This window comes from Mauremys reevesii, linkage group 7 (assembly GCF_016161935.1).
Source record: "Mauremys reevesii isolate NIE-2019 linkage group 7, ASM1616193v1, whole genome shotgun sequence".
Lineage (NCBI taxonomy): Eukaryota > Metazoa > Chordata > Testudines > Geoemydidae > Mauremys > Mauremys reevesii.
The window spans coordinates 109,771,041-109,786,059 of NC_052629.1; the positions used below are offsets into that span (position 1 = coordinate 109,771,041).

The window sequence follows — 15,019 nt, forward strand, 5'->3', positions numbered from 1 at the left end:
TTTTGCTTCTAGAATGGTTTCCATCTGTATATTGCAAGACACTTTACAAAACCAGTAAATAATTCTTTTCCACATGTTATAAATAGAGAAACTAAGGCACAGAGAGGTTAAATGACTTGCCTGGAGAGTCAAGGTCAGGATCAGAACACAGGTCTTGGAATTCCATTTGCAATCCACTAGACCACAAATGCATTTTCTCAGTGCATACTACTGTACCAAAAGCTCTGTTCATAAAGGGGCTAACTCTGCTTTCCTTACACAGACACCCCCACTGAACATCTTACTAAATCTTGTTAAAAACAACTTCAATTTCTAGCCACTATTAAAGCTAGGCTTTCAAGCAATATGTTTGATAAGAAGCAATTGTGGTCAAATATATGATTTCCATGTCATTAAAGGGAACAGACTGTGTAATTAATAAGCAAACATAGGTGTGTCATGTGCATCATTTAATGAAATTCTTTCATATGAACAGGACATCTGCATTTCAATGGAAGGAGAGGGCAGGAAAATAACTTTCCTTCAAATTTTAAGCACAGGTTGAAGACGCTTTACAGCTATTTTCTGGGCTGTTATTGCCTGTCATGTCAATATGTAACTATCAGAGGGGTAGCCGTGCTAGTCTGGATCTGCAAAAGCAGCAAAGAGTCCTGTGGCACCTTATAGACTAACAGAAGTTTTGGAGCATGAGCTTTCGTGGGTGAATACCCACTTCATCAGATGCATGTAGTGGAAGTTTCCAGGGGCAGGTATATATATGCAAGCAAGAAGCAGGCTGGAGATAACCAAGTTAGTTCAATCAGGGAGGATGAAGCCCTCTTCTAGCAGTTGAGGTGTGAAAACCGGCTTAGGGTTAGGGTTAGGGTTAGGCCTGCTTCTTGCTTGCATATATATACTTGCCCCTGGAAATTTCCACTACATGCATCCGACGAAGTGGGTATTCACCCACGAAAGCTCATGCTCCAAAACTTCTGTTAGTCTATAAGGTGCCACAGGACTCTTTGCTGCTTTTACAATATGTAACTAGAGACTCATTAAAATGCACATTATATAGCCAATATAAGAGCCTTGCCTCAAACCACTAAGGTTTACTATGCAAATCAGCATTTAGGGATTTCTTTAAAATGATTATTTTTGACCCACTAGCTGCAAGGACTCCTTTGGGGAACACTATGATGCACTTAATACAGTGAGACTTTGTGGATCGTTCAACTGATGCTTATATATGCTGGCCTTAGCTTCTAAATACTCTTTGTTTTTTTCTTGTAAGAAAACAAGATAATACTTTGAAAGCATCATAAATTCTCTTCTAATTCCCTACGAAAAAAAAATTCCATGACACTTGCATGTGTTGGTTTTCAAAATTTCACTTTACAAAACACACAGTTCATGTTTTTTAGGAGTGCAAAAATAGTAAGATGCTAGTAACTACTATGTTAATACTCTCATCTTAAAAATAGTCAACACCTATTTAGCTTGCAGACATGGTAAATAAAATTAAAGAAATTGGCAAATCTTCAGCTGCTGTAGATTATCACAACCCTGTTAATTTAAATGGAGAAAGGACAATTTACAGCAGCCAAGGATCTGCCCCAAAGCATAGTCTCTCCAAACAGAGGTCTGCAGCGCCAACTGTGAGCCCAGACTTTTAAATATTTTTTCACATTAACTATCACAATGGAGTTTAAGGATGGAATTTTTAAAAGTACTCAGTGTTGGCTTAACTCTGCTCCCACTGAAATCAATAATAAAACTGCAATGGAACAGAATCAAGGCTACTCCTGAGCACTTTTAAAAATGCCATCCTAAAAAAGAACAACAAACTTTTTGTTTTAAGCTACAGAAGATGCAGCTGTATTATAGACCTTTCTCTTCTCTTTCCTCAGCACGACCAGTCCTCAAGGAAATCAGGGCCCCATCGTACGGAGTCCTGTACAAACACAGAGTAAGGGACAGACTTTACTCTGAAGAGATTAAAATGTAAAGCAGTGTCTATGCCACATGCTGCAATTGCTTGCCCAGGGTTTGATCAGCCTCTGCTGAGCTAGGCACACCTGCCGGCCTGCATCCAAATAGGCAATAAGGATGTGCTGGATACGGAGAGGAACTGCATCCAGGCCCAAACGGCTGGAATTCCAAAGTGTTGGGTCACACCCCACGGGCAGTTACTTCACTCCTTCCCTCTCTGTTCTATCCCATGGACACGTGTGATTCTTTCCACCAGGACCTCCCTATGGAGGGGGCACAAGTCTGCAAAGACTTCAGGCTCTTTCTCCTTCTCTCCCCCGAATGACTGCATGCTCCAAGCGTGCAATCCCAGGTTTTGCTTACCACCGGGAGCTGGGGCCCTCATAGCCTTTTCCCCCACTGGACACTAGTCTCTAGTTGCAATGAGGCATTAATCTAAACCGCATTATATGACCCCCAAATTCTATCATTTCTAACTCAGTTGTGCCAGGAGGCTGTAAGGAAGGCAAAAAACTCACTGGGGCATATGCCAATTTGGCCTAATGGGGAAAATTCCTTCCTGATCCCTAATATCAGGGAATCAGTCAGACCCACAGCATCATAAGGAACACGGCTCCTAATCAGCAACAAATGAGAAGAAGGGTGGGGCGCCTAACTACAGAGTAGAGAGGCTTTTGAGGAGTCCAAGTTTAGTTTAAATAAGCAAGGTGTGTGGGAGAGAGGCACTTCACAGCCAATCAGCTGGCCCTATTCCCATTGCCCAGCCAATAGCTGAGCAGAGAACTGGCAAGTGGAAGTGGGGAACCCCACTTCCTGCCACTCATGCATTTTGGGCTTCTTGCTATCCAGTCAAAGTCCTTCTACACTAAACCAGTGAGAGGATACTGTATTATATATTATAATTGCAAATACTCATGTAAATGATGTTTCCGATTAGAAAGACTGCATTTGTAGGTATATGGCCCCTACCTGATTCTCTGAAATGGGGCCACCTATGCTTGGTTAAGACAGATTGGCAAAACTCCTGCCTCAGAGGAGTGCAGATGGAAAAGGAATTAAATATAAAGTGCATCATTTGCTATGATGTAAATATGTAAATATAAATCACTAGATTTCAATTCCCGTGAGCCACAGAACCAGGGCTAGCCCTTGGGGTTTTGGGTCATCAAGGGCAGAAACCTTTTAAAATGCCCCTAACACAAAAGTAACAAGCAAGCAAGGCGGGTGGTTGGCACCCAAGGCAGCACCCCCTGGTTATCCGTAATGACTTCCCAGCTCAGAACTTCAGATGCCTGGGGACAAGGGATTACATTAGAGAGAGAGAGAGAGAGAGAGAGAGAGAGAGAGAGAGAGAGAGAGAGAGGTTACATCCACTGGCTGGACCACAGGGAGGTTAATGGATACACTAGTAGTGCTAAACAATAGAGAACTTTAGCTCAAACGGTAGAAGCCTAAGCTTTTGGAGCTGAAGCAACAGAGTTTTAGTTCCAGCTCTCTGTGTGTGAGCGCGTGGGTGAGAGAGATTTATCTAGTAATTGCCTCAACTGAATGCATCACATGGATTTGTTACGGGGAGGATGGTAGCAAAGGCATCCAGCACATGCAGTGGGTCTAATTGTTTTTATACCTCCAAGCAGACCTCTGGAACAGTTTCAAGAAGCCTGAAAAGACAGATTAATGATCTCTTTTAACTTTAAAAAACATTTAGAGCCACTGCAAGAAGCATACCCCACCTTCTAATAAAGGGTGCCCTGTAGCTGCACAGGGGGGTCCTGGCTCCAATTCTGCTGTGGCAGACTGCAGATGTTATTCACAAGAAAAACTGTAGAAAAGAGAAAGGAAGCAATTTTTCAGTTCTCTCAGCTGTATGGGGGAGTTCAATTTTCCAGCATCAGGTAATATTTCTTTTTACTGATTCTAGGAAGAAAACAACCCACAAAATTTAGGAGCTACATTAGATAAACCAGAGAAATATTTGGTGTGGCAAACATTTAGCTGCATACGCCTTCCCCTTGCTACCAGTTAGATCCTCGGCTGGTGAATGGTACAGAATGTATCACACACAGAGGGTGCACAAATCTTCCCTTACCAGCACAGCCTCTCACCACAACTCCAAAACCCTTCCATGGTGAGATATGTCCTCACACATATCTTACATTTGGGCCAGGTAGGCAGTAGGCACAAGACTCACTGCAGTGCGTAAGATTTTTCTTGGGTGTGGAATTAAGCCCCATACCGTCTCGGATGTAAAGGAGTGGGGCCCACCACATCAATGTCAGCAATGGATTTTGCATTGCTTTACAAAGCATAAGTAAAAAAACCCAATCTGTTCCTCTCTTTTGACCTCCCCTCCATGCAACGGCTCTCCTAAAACCCAGAAGGGAGACACAATGAACAAAGTCATCCAAAATCTCCTTTTGAAAGTTAAAACCACAGTACTCTTCTACAGCATAACATGCTCCCTCATCCTCCTTTGTCCCACAGTCGGCTCCATCTCCCCCTTCCTGTTTAACCTCACTCCTCTACGGTTCCTAGGCTGCCCATAAACATCAGCAATGCTACCTCAATATCCTCCTTCAAATCCCTCCTTAGACTGCAAGCTCTTTGGGGCAGGGATGGTCTTTTTTGTGTTTGTACGGAACCTAGCACAATGGGGGTCATGATCCATGGTTAAGATTCCTAGGTGATATGGTAATGCACATAAACATGAATAGTAAAGTAACATGGCATTAGAATGTCTGCTGTGTTCATGCTGGCTGTTCAATTTTTATTCATGTTAGGGCAAAATTCTGAAAGTTTCTCCAAGTATTATATATATCCAGAGCCCAAGGGTAAGAAAGATGTGTTATTAGTCCTTTTAAACCACATATTGTAGATTCTGCTTATGAGCAACCTCTTGGTTCCCAGCAAAAGGTTGCTGTTATTTGAAGATTGACAGTAGCTGAAAGACTGGCTTGTGGGGCTGCAGCCAGGGCAAGAAGCCCTGGGCCATGTGGAGTCTGGCCCCCAGTACCAGCACAGGACGCAGCCCAGAGAGTGCAGAGAGAAGTTCCCTGCACATCCCAGTAGTTCCTTCCTTGTCTGCAGCCACACAAACTTGCCTGCAGTTTGGGCTTTTCTTCCAGAAAATGTTGTCAATAAGTGGCAGGCCTGTTGGCAATAACTGAATCCGATTAACATTATACTCAATGGGACGGGACTGGTTTCTGGCAATACATTACTCTTAACGGACCATGGTTAATTTGGGGATTGCCATTAAGCAGTATGCTATAGCACTGCTATTTTTTTTTACATGATTACTGAATTACAGAGTGCACATGGGCTCCAACCCTGAATTCAGTATGTCCCCAAATTTCTATGTTTCTCTATCTAATGCCAGGCCTAATGGCTCCCTAATAAATTGTGGGAGTAAATAATTAAATTAAAAAAAAAGTTTAAGAGATGTTAATTGTAGTTTAGCAAGAGTCAGGCCATACTGTAACCTAAATGACTGAGACTTGTAGGAGCAAAGATAGTGACAGACACAGGACAAGAACTGTGTAAAAGTTATTACGACCTTGCAATCACTAACCAAAATGCAGGCTGCTTTTTCTTAGGCTTCTTTTATTGTCTCACTCTTTCTGCTATGTATAAACAAAATGTATTTGTTGCTTTTACTGTCTCCATGATTGCTAGAAATTTGTCTGAAACAAAGGTAAGGCTTGATGATGTTGTTGTTTACCAGAGAGACCTGTGTCAGACCCTGTGTCCTATGGCACTCTCTCCCTCCATTGTAATTACTGGAGAAATAATAAAGTATTTAATTTTGCTGCACCCAAACAAAAAGCGAGAACTAAGTTTTTATTCGACAAAATATACAGGGTTAAAGCCATCTGTGAATGGCTGTAATGCATCACTATGTTCCCAGAGATGGCTGAGTTCAGAGTCACACAGTGGTACAAGTAGGATGGTACGGTCAGGTACCTCGTACCATTAAGATATTTATTGCTGGTACACCGTACCAGAAACGCACAGAAGCAGAATGTTAGGCTGCCTGGCAGCTCCTCTGGTGCAACCCTCCAGCCCTTCCACGCAGCTGTCTCTTCTGTCTGGGGTCTGTACAGCCGTGCCAGACGATAGGGCTGGAGGCGGTTCTGCTCCTTTCACCACTGTGATTCCCGGGAGAGCCCTGCGGTTCAGAAGTCTGTATCCAGCACAGTGGGAGGACAGAGCCTCCCCCAGGCAATGTGAGATGGGGAGGGGACAGGGAAAGCGCAGGGGGCTGGGGGTGGGGAGGAGTCATGTGGGGGGGGGTCACGTGCCTCTCCCCTTTAGCTGGTGCCCCCTCTTTGTGTCCCTCCCTCGAGTCTCCTATGCACAGCATTCCTATTGTAAGTGATTTGAGTGGTCATACACAGTGTTATTGTAGCCATGTTGGTCCCAAGATATTAGAGATACAAGGTGGTGAGATAATATCTTTTATCAGGCCAACTTCTGCAGACGAACAACAGAATTTGGTCCAATAGAAATGTTACCTTCCCCACCTTGTTTTTCCAATTTGTCATCTAAGCAGGTTAGCTGACATGCCCAGAGAAGGAAGTCTCCTGTTTGTTACAGGACAGGTATGTGTAAGCTTCCTAGTACATAGCATGGGTTGTAGTTGGATAAGTAGTCTAATAACCCAGTCTGCTAATGGCAGGTAGGTGCTTAGGCGAATAGAAAAACAGCTGCATTTCTCATACATATTTCCATTTCCAGGTAATAAGAAATTCTTTCTCCCTCTACCCCCCCCCCCCCGCCTTATTTTAAACAAGTAGCCTAGTCTGCTGATTATCTGCTAAAATTCTAGCAGGTATTTCCCACTAGAATACATTTCTTAACAAAATAATACATTAGAGTTGTTAAGAGGAACCCAAGAAGTGGTGTGTAGGTGGAAAAATATTAACTGTTTTAAAAATATGGGTTATTTGTTGTTTAACCTCCTATTATTTACATTACTTTTACTCATTCTGCCTGCTTACAGGTTGATGGAAATGTAAAAGAATAATCTAGGAGGTGAGGCAAAATATTGTGCTATACTATATATTGTATATACACTTCTACCTCGATATAACGCTGTCCTCGGGAGCCAAAACATCTTACCGCATTATAGGTGAAACTGTGTTATATTGAACTTGCTTTGATCCACCGGAGTGCGCAGCCCCGCCCCCTGGAGCACTGCTTGACCGCATTATATCCAAATTCATATTATATTGGGTTGTGTTATATTGAGGTAAAGGTGTATACACCTTTGTTGCATTATAGCTTGGGTGTGAGCTCCTGAAACTTTTATTTTTTTTAATATCACTGAAACATATGAAAATATTTCTCTGATATTCTCCCAGCCTGATTTCCCTTAGCATTTATATTCATACAATTTTTTTTTCTTGTGACATTTTTAGAGCTGCAGGAAAATTATACCGATGCTCAGAGTTGCCAAAAGCTGATATACTTCAATTCACTCTGTTGTGCCTAAGGTAGTGCAGCTTATATGGTATACATTACCAACCAGGTAAAATAGGTTAATAATAGTGAAGAATGAGATTTCTTATCCTTAATTCTGAACTTCTTGAGTCAGTTTTAGTGTGATGTGCAAGATTTAACCAATGCATTCCCATCCCTCTACAGCTAAGTCTCTAGCCAGCAAGCTAAACATACCCTGTAGTCTAGTGGTCCCCATGGTGCCCTCCAGGGCATTTATGTGTGCCCGCCTAGTGCTCAGCAGGGTAGAGAAGCCGCGGCCCTGCGCCTGCCGGGGACAGAGAACTCAGGCTGCGGGCGCAGTGTTCTCTGTTCACCTGCCTAGTGCCCAGCAGGGGAGAGAATCCGGGCCCCCGCGCCTGCTGGGGACAGAGAACTCCGGGGCTGCGGGCGCCAGTGTTCTCTGTCCTTGCGGCTTCTCTCTGGATTCATATATTATGTAATATTAACTTTTTTTGTATTATTTAATGTACAAATACAAAATAAGCCTTGAAAAATTGTTGGGGCCCACCACACTCTTCTGAAAACATGAATGTGCTACTGGTCACAAAAAGGTTGGGGACCACTGCTGTAGTCTTTCATTTTTAAAAATGCTGTTTTTCAAGGTTCGCACGTAGCACAGAACAACTATAAAAAACTAGGGAAAGGGAGGGAAAATATATCGTTTGGTCTCACTTAAGAATTACATCAGTAGGTGCTGGATCAGGCCTGCATGAATTATTTTGCAAATGGATATAAGGGAAAAAAAAGTATCAAAATTTCAAATCATCCAGCAGTCACTTCATATGCTCACAGTCAATGTATTACAAAATAATATTCTTGTAAACCCCTTTTTCTACTGTGGTTATGATCTTTCACAAGTGCGACTGTGTATGAAGATTCCATGGGCCTCCACATACACACACAGACACACTCTCTCTCTCTCTATATATATATATCCTGTGCACACACAGGAAAGATATATGTATTATTATTATTATTGCTGTTTTTTCAAAGTACACAGAGCCCCCTCTTAGAAACGTTAACTTTTTGACCACTTTAATGCAGGGCCATAATATGATAGTGTATTTGATATTCCTTGCACAAGAAGCAGAAACCCTAGAGCTTGTGAGGCAGATCCCCAGCTAGTGTTACATTTTATGGCTCCACTGAAATCAATGAGGCTATAACAGTTCACACCAGCTGAGGATCTGCTACTATGAGCGAGTGTGCTCACACAAGTGCCAAAAATCTTAACAAAGCCAATAGTGTATAAGATGGAATGTCAGCATTAGCTTTATAATGTGTAATGAAGGATTACTGTCTTCAGTTTGTCAGCTTTATAATTCTCAAACAGAATAGGCTCCTAACTATTCAGCCAATGGCATTACCACAAAAGCATAACTCTTGTAAGTCATCGGTTAACACCAAAAGAAGTTCACTTTAAGGTATATTTACATTATAGATATCATGAGCAACATACTGAGAAGCAAATATTAAAAACCCACATTCCAAGAATCATATGGAATCATTAACACCGCAAGACTTATAGCCTCCAAATGCATTCTGAGAATAGCAGTGTAAAAACTCCAGAAGGCCTCCAGTATTTCAGACAGGAAAGGAAAACATACTTCAGACTCCACTGAAGTGCCCTTTTTAATTGCTAACTCACTGCTCCATCTGCTAATGCCAGCTACTGGTGGTGGAAGTCTGTTTCACTTCTATTGCATTTGGCATTAACGCTGAATGCAAGTAAAGTTGAGCAGACTTACAGAACTAGTCACTGGAACAAACAAAGCAGCAACAATAAAAAGACAGAAGTTATGGGCCAAGACAGGAGAAGATGTAAAGACACGTCAATTAAAACTGGTGGAGTTCTATAACTTAAAGCTCAGGAAAAAAAACTAACAAAAACTCACACCACCCTTGGTAACAGCAAAAAGAACAGGAGTACTTGTGGCACCTTAGAGACGAACACATTTATTTGAGCATAAGCTTTCATGGGCTATTACTATAGAATGGAACATATAGTAAGAAATATATATACATATACTATGTGTGTATATATATATATATATATATATATATATATATATAGTAAGAAATATATATACATACAGCCTATTTCGGTTCTATCTATCTCTCATTAGGGTCCATGAAAACATACCCTAGACCTCAGGGGAAGTTTGACTGGGTATTTTAATAAACTTCTGTAATTTTACTTCTTGGCAGGGATTTAATAAGACAATATGTTTAATGCATTTAGAATAAAAGAAGGACTACCAAGATATTTTCTATACAGTCCCGCACAAATCTCCTATTTCAATGAGTTGGTTCTGCCCAGAAAAACATGGCAGGAAACAGTAGCTGCCTCAACAGTACACCTTGGATTGATATGCTCTGTCGTTATATGATGTTCTATGGAATGTTTATTTATTATGGTTGCATTAACAATACATTTAAAACATACTCATTTTAGAAAAGTCTTAATTTTTAAATGAGAATTTCCTATTGGCTTGGCTGAGCCGTTGCACAAAAAGCTACTCTTATATTTTTAGCAAACGTCTTTTCAGTTTTATATTTTGTAGCCTTAGTGCCTCGCTCTCTGTTGGAGTTATTTCACTACATCAAAAAAGTAGTCCTTCAAAACACATATAGATATAAAAAACAGCAGTAATGACTGTGTTAATATTTGTTCAACATACAGAGAATGTTTAAATACACCAATCATTTCTATAGTTGTCATCTGACATTTTTAAGTTGTTTTGTTTTTGTTTTATAGTTTGAAAGACTTCTTGTCTCATGGATAGTATGCAAAGCTCCATCTACAATGGAAAGAAACAGGAGACAGGGTGTGACCTAATGGCAAAGAATTCTGTGAGTGGTTGGCTACGTTGGGGTTAATTCTACCAGATGGTCACTATAAGCCAAGCATGGTACAGAGACCACTCCAGTAACAGTGGTAGGCAAACTCCTGATAATGGGTGAAACTAACTATACCAGAAGGAACATGGGGGGGGGTCTAATTCTCCACTTCCTGATACTTTGCATAGCCCTTTACCCTTGTACAAAGGGAGTGCAAATCCCTACCATTCAAATTTCGTGGTGTTTTATACTCTACCCAGTTGTAAATAATGACTCATGCTTCAAAGCAGTGGAGAATCGGAAAACCAGGGGAGAATCAGACCTCATGTGGCTCTCTGATATTGTTAAACCAACCCACCCCCTACGATAGTGTTGACTGAGATGTGTTACTGGCTCACCTATGAATTCTAGCAGGAGCAGATTTGACTAATCTTCAGTGGCTTTGTCCTTCCCTTTGAAATCTCAGAGTAATTGTGGGCAAATGCTCTCTCATGTGCATCTCAATTTGGTTCCTCCTCCTCTTCTTCAACATGCATCTGAGGCCCTTGTAATAGATAGTGAGGAGACAACAGCTACTCTCCAAGGGTCTGTTTCTGTCATCCAACCCAGTCAGTCCTTTCAAATACCCTACCCAGTGTTTAGATGAAGCACGGAAGAGGTCTAGATGTTGAAAGGCTTGAGGAAGCAAGCAGGAGTTACAGTAAGGATTATATCTTTCCTTTTAATTTGAAAACACCCAACATTTGTTGTGGGACTTACAATTCTGCAGTCACCAATGGATCCACAGGTGCTATGGGATTATCCTATAGCAACAGTGGCAAAGAAGGCTTCTTTTATTCCTCATCTTGATTTGATCCAGAAGCTAGGTCTACACTACAGCTTATATAAGCATCACTTATGTCGCTCAGAGAGGTGAATAAATCACCCCCCTGAGCGACATAAGTTACACCGACATAAGTGTCAGTGTGGATGACGCTATGTTGGCAGGAGAGCTTCCCCCGCTGACATAGCTACTGCCGCTTGCAGGGGCTAGAGTAGTTAAGCTGACGTGAGAGCTCTCCTCTGTCATCTTAGAGCGGCTACATTAGAGAGTTTACAGCAGCACAGATGCATCAGTGCAGCTGCGCCGCTGTGAACTCTCTAGTGTAGTTGTGCCCAGAGATTGTGACAATTTCTTACAGCTGTGAACCTGACCACCATGATCCACGACTCCTTCACCCCAAGCTTAGACTATTGCAATGTTCTCTGCAAGGGAACTGCAGCTTAAATCATCCCCCAAACTGGAGCTAGTGCAGAATCTGGCTTTCTGTTTATTAATGGCTATGTCAGGCCATATATTTGGAATCTGTATGGCTGCTTACTAGTTTCTAGGTGGTGTTGCAGGTGCTGCTTTTGATCAACAAAGCCTTAAAATGGTTTAGAACGTGCCTTTCTGAAAGACATACCATCTCTCCAGGCCACTTTGCCACAGATGCCATCAACACAGACACTTCTGCTGGAGCCCCCTTAATATAAAAGAGTGAGGGCTGCTGAAAAAGCATTTCCCATTAGTAGTCTTCAATCTTGGGAATTTACTCCCCCAGGCTAGGTTTAAAATAGCCCAAATCAGCTGAGCTTCAGATTCATCTGTTTACTGAGGCTTTTGAGGAAGGTGGGGACACAATAAGGGATGGTGTTGGTGGGCAAGGCAAGTTACTGCAATGGTTTGGTTTAATAATAATTGGAGATATACACCTATCTCCTAGAACAGACCTCAAAAGGTCATCAAGTCCAGCCCCCTGCCTTTACTAGCAGGATCAAGTACTGATTTTTGCCCCAGATCCCTAAGTGGCCCCCTCAAGGACTGAACTCACAACCCTGAGTTTAGCAGGCCAATGCTCAAACCACTTTAATCTCTGAATGGTTAGCTTCCTAGTCTCTGGTTTTGTGGTGAGGGGAAGGAGCAGCTATTTATTTTTATATTATTTTGTTATGTCAAACTTTTCTTTTATGTCCATTTAACTATGTCAAAGGCTTGTCCAGGACTGTCACTTAAAAAATAAAATGGTCCTACAAATAACGAAGTACCAACTAAATAAATAAGATACCCTAATAAGATTTCTCCTGCTTCTCATCTAAGATGTTGCTGCAGCACATTCTTTTGTTCTACAGTACTTTATCTGTAGTATGAATTTATACTGTCTATTAATGTGACAGAGAGAAAAGTATTGTGTGTGTATGTTATCAGAGTCCATATCTCATTGCTTGGTTTAAATTTGGCATTATATGCAAAGTGTTTGCATGTGGGTGTCCAAAGAAATGCTGAGGAGGCTTGAGGCATTCTCTGGATTACGATGCACATTGGGTGAAATTTTGAAAGCAGCCTCAGGGAAGTAGGAAACTAAACCCTAATAGCTTCTCTGAATATCCCAGCCATGAATTTGATTATAATGCACACATTATTGTTTTACAATGCTTTGCTCAATTCTTATCTGTGGAATATAGCAATATAGCACATGATCACTTGCATGGATAATATTGTATTTTCAGGTTTTGTATTTATCGGGGTAGGAGCAGACATGCCAAACCCATGGGAAAAAAGCAGAAATTGGGCTTTTTTTTTGGCTTAATTGGCTTGTGAGTTTTTTGCTGGCTAGTTTTTGGCTTGCTGCTTCTTTTTTTTTTTTTTGATTGGTTCCTGGCAAGCAGAGGCAAGGGGGGAAGAGAATCAAGGGGGCACAGCGGGTCCAACACAGTCATATAGAGTGTTGGCATTCTTAGGGATAGGCTTATTTTGGCCTTGCTTTGAAATGGGATTAGCTTGATTTTTGGCTTATTGTGAAAGTCGGGGTGCTTATTTACTGCGTGAAAGTTGGCAAATGTGGGTAGGAGCTCAGCTATTGACCTTCTTTTACTTTACTATGGAAGTATGTAAACGTAGTTAGTTAAAATGTCTATTGTGTTACACCCATCATCAGTTTTATTCCATGAAAACTGAAATCAGATCCATAATCACAGTATGTGAGTGGGACTTATGTGATTTCTATCCTACCTACTAGTGTACATTTTAAACTATGATTGAAGACTAAGGAATAAGCATATGGACATTCAGCAGCCCAATGGTTTGAAAAATTCCCATCCAGCTGGCTCAGGGAGATTAAGACTGCACAAGTTAAGACCAATTTACGGTATTCATGGCAGTCATGGTTGATATGAACAATGAAGGATAACAGAATCTAATGAGAGAACAAAATATCAGATTAGATATATAGAGCATTTGTGTGGCATCCATGGCCATAATATCTTGGAAGCCAAAGTACTTGTGTGATGGTGATAATGTATTTTAGTGGCACACTAAACATATTTTGTACAATTTCATTTTTTACCTGGATGATATACAATGTGGCTGAAAGCACAATGGAGAAAGCAGAATTCTGAAAAAATACCAATAAATACATGGTGGGAAAAAGACCCTACAAATAGGGAAGTTCAAATGAAAGAGTAACACTGGACAATGCAGAGATGCAGGAGAGACTCAGACTTCAGTTACAGAGAGAGAGAGAGAGTTGGTGACTCTCCATCATGCTGAACAGGAAAAGCAAGGACAATTGAGATGGAGCAGGATCACAGTGGGGTCAGGGAGCCAAACAGATGATCAGGAAGGGAAGAAGTGCTGGGGTCTTATAAAATTAGGCTTTTCCTCTGGGAGTAGGAAGGAGAAGGTTACTGAAAAACTACTGTTATGTTTATGTTATGTTTACTTTGGTTAAATAAAAGTTTAGGGTTTGTTTTTTTTTCGTTTTTTTTAAACCCAGAAGTTGGAGACATAGTCAGTGGGATTTTGAAGAGAACTCCAGGGCCTTCTAAATAGAGTTAAGAAAAGCAACCAGGATCACCCAATATTCACAGGCAAGTGTCCTGGAAGGACATTTAGAAGGATACAGGGCTGTGCTACAGACCTAGAACTAATTAGTTTTGAATAAGGTTTGTGCCAAGGAAGGGACAGGACATGATGAAATACGTTAATTTAGAAATACAGATAATAAGACAAAATTATTAAGACGTTGTATTTACGCACAGATATTCCATGGACTAATTCCCATATAGCCAGCCATACATCTTTGACCAGAATTTCAGATTTTATGTGGACTCAGAACACCATTACCTTGGAGAGACCAGTGATTCATAAGAACAATGATCTGGCCCCAAAAGCTCATGAACCACACCAAATTACAACTTCATATTTTCTTTTCTTAAAATACAACAAAAATGCAGAAAAAAATCCTCCGCAATGCAAACTGAAAAAAAAAAAAGTGCCAAAAGCGTAATGCAGACCTAATTATACAATTAACAAAAGCCGGGGAACTCAACTCAAACTGAATCACCAATCAACCTACATAACTGTTGGTTCTAACTGCTGTGGAATTTACATTACTGAGTACAAACACTAGTGAAAGGAGAGTCTGAAAAGGTTGAAGCAGCACCCAAACTCTGGAAGCTTATTAGAATCTGTGGGGTCAGAAAAGTCAGATTGGCAATTTCAAGAGAATAGACTTTTTTTTTTCTTGAGGCTTACAAATTTTATGCTTCCAAATGACCAAGAAATAACACAAAACCAGCCTCTCTTTTGGTACACTAGCGCTGCCACTTCTAGCCCTTCAAGAAAATATATACTCAAGGACACCAATATTCTCCTCTTATAGCTGCAAACACTGCAGTATCTCTAAAC

General features: G+C 41.1%; 1 protein-coding gene across 24 annotated transcripts in view; it reads right to left on the reverse strand.

Annotated features, from left to right (window-relative positions):
* The window catches only part of GRM7 (glutamate metabotropic receptor 7), a 1,280,044-nt gene that overhangs the window by 139,451 nt on the left and 1,125,574 nt on the right, over positions 1-15,019 (reverse strand). The window contains exons 8-9 of one of the 24 annotated variants that reach the window (XR_005582806.1): positions 3,702-3,790; positions 1,894-1,930 (exon numbers count right to left, since the gene is read on the reverse strand). The exons of the other annotated variants lie outside the window; for them this stretch is intronic. The gene's annotated coding sequence lies outside the window, so the exon portion shown is untranslated. Of the gene's footprint in view, positions 1-1,893; positions 1,931-3,701; positions 3,791-15,019 lie in introns of those variants that run through there. 24 annotated transcript variants of the gene reach the window in all.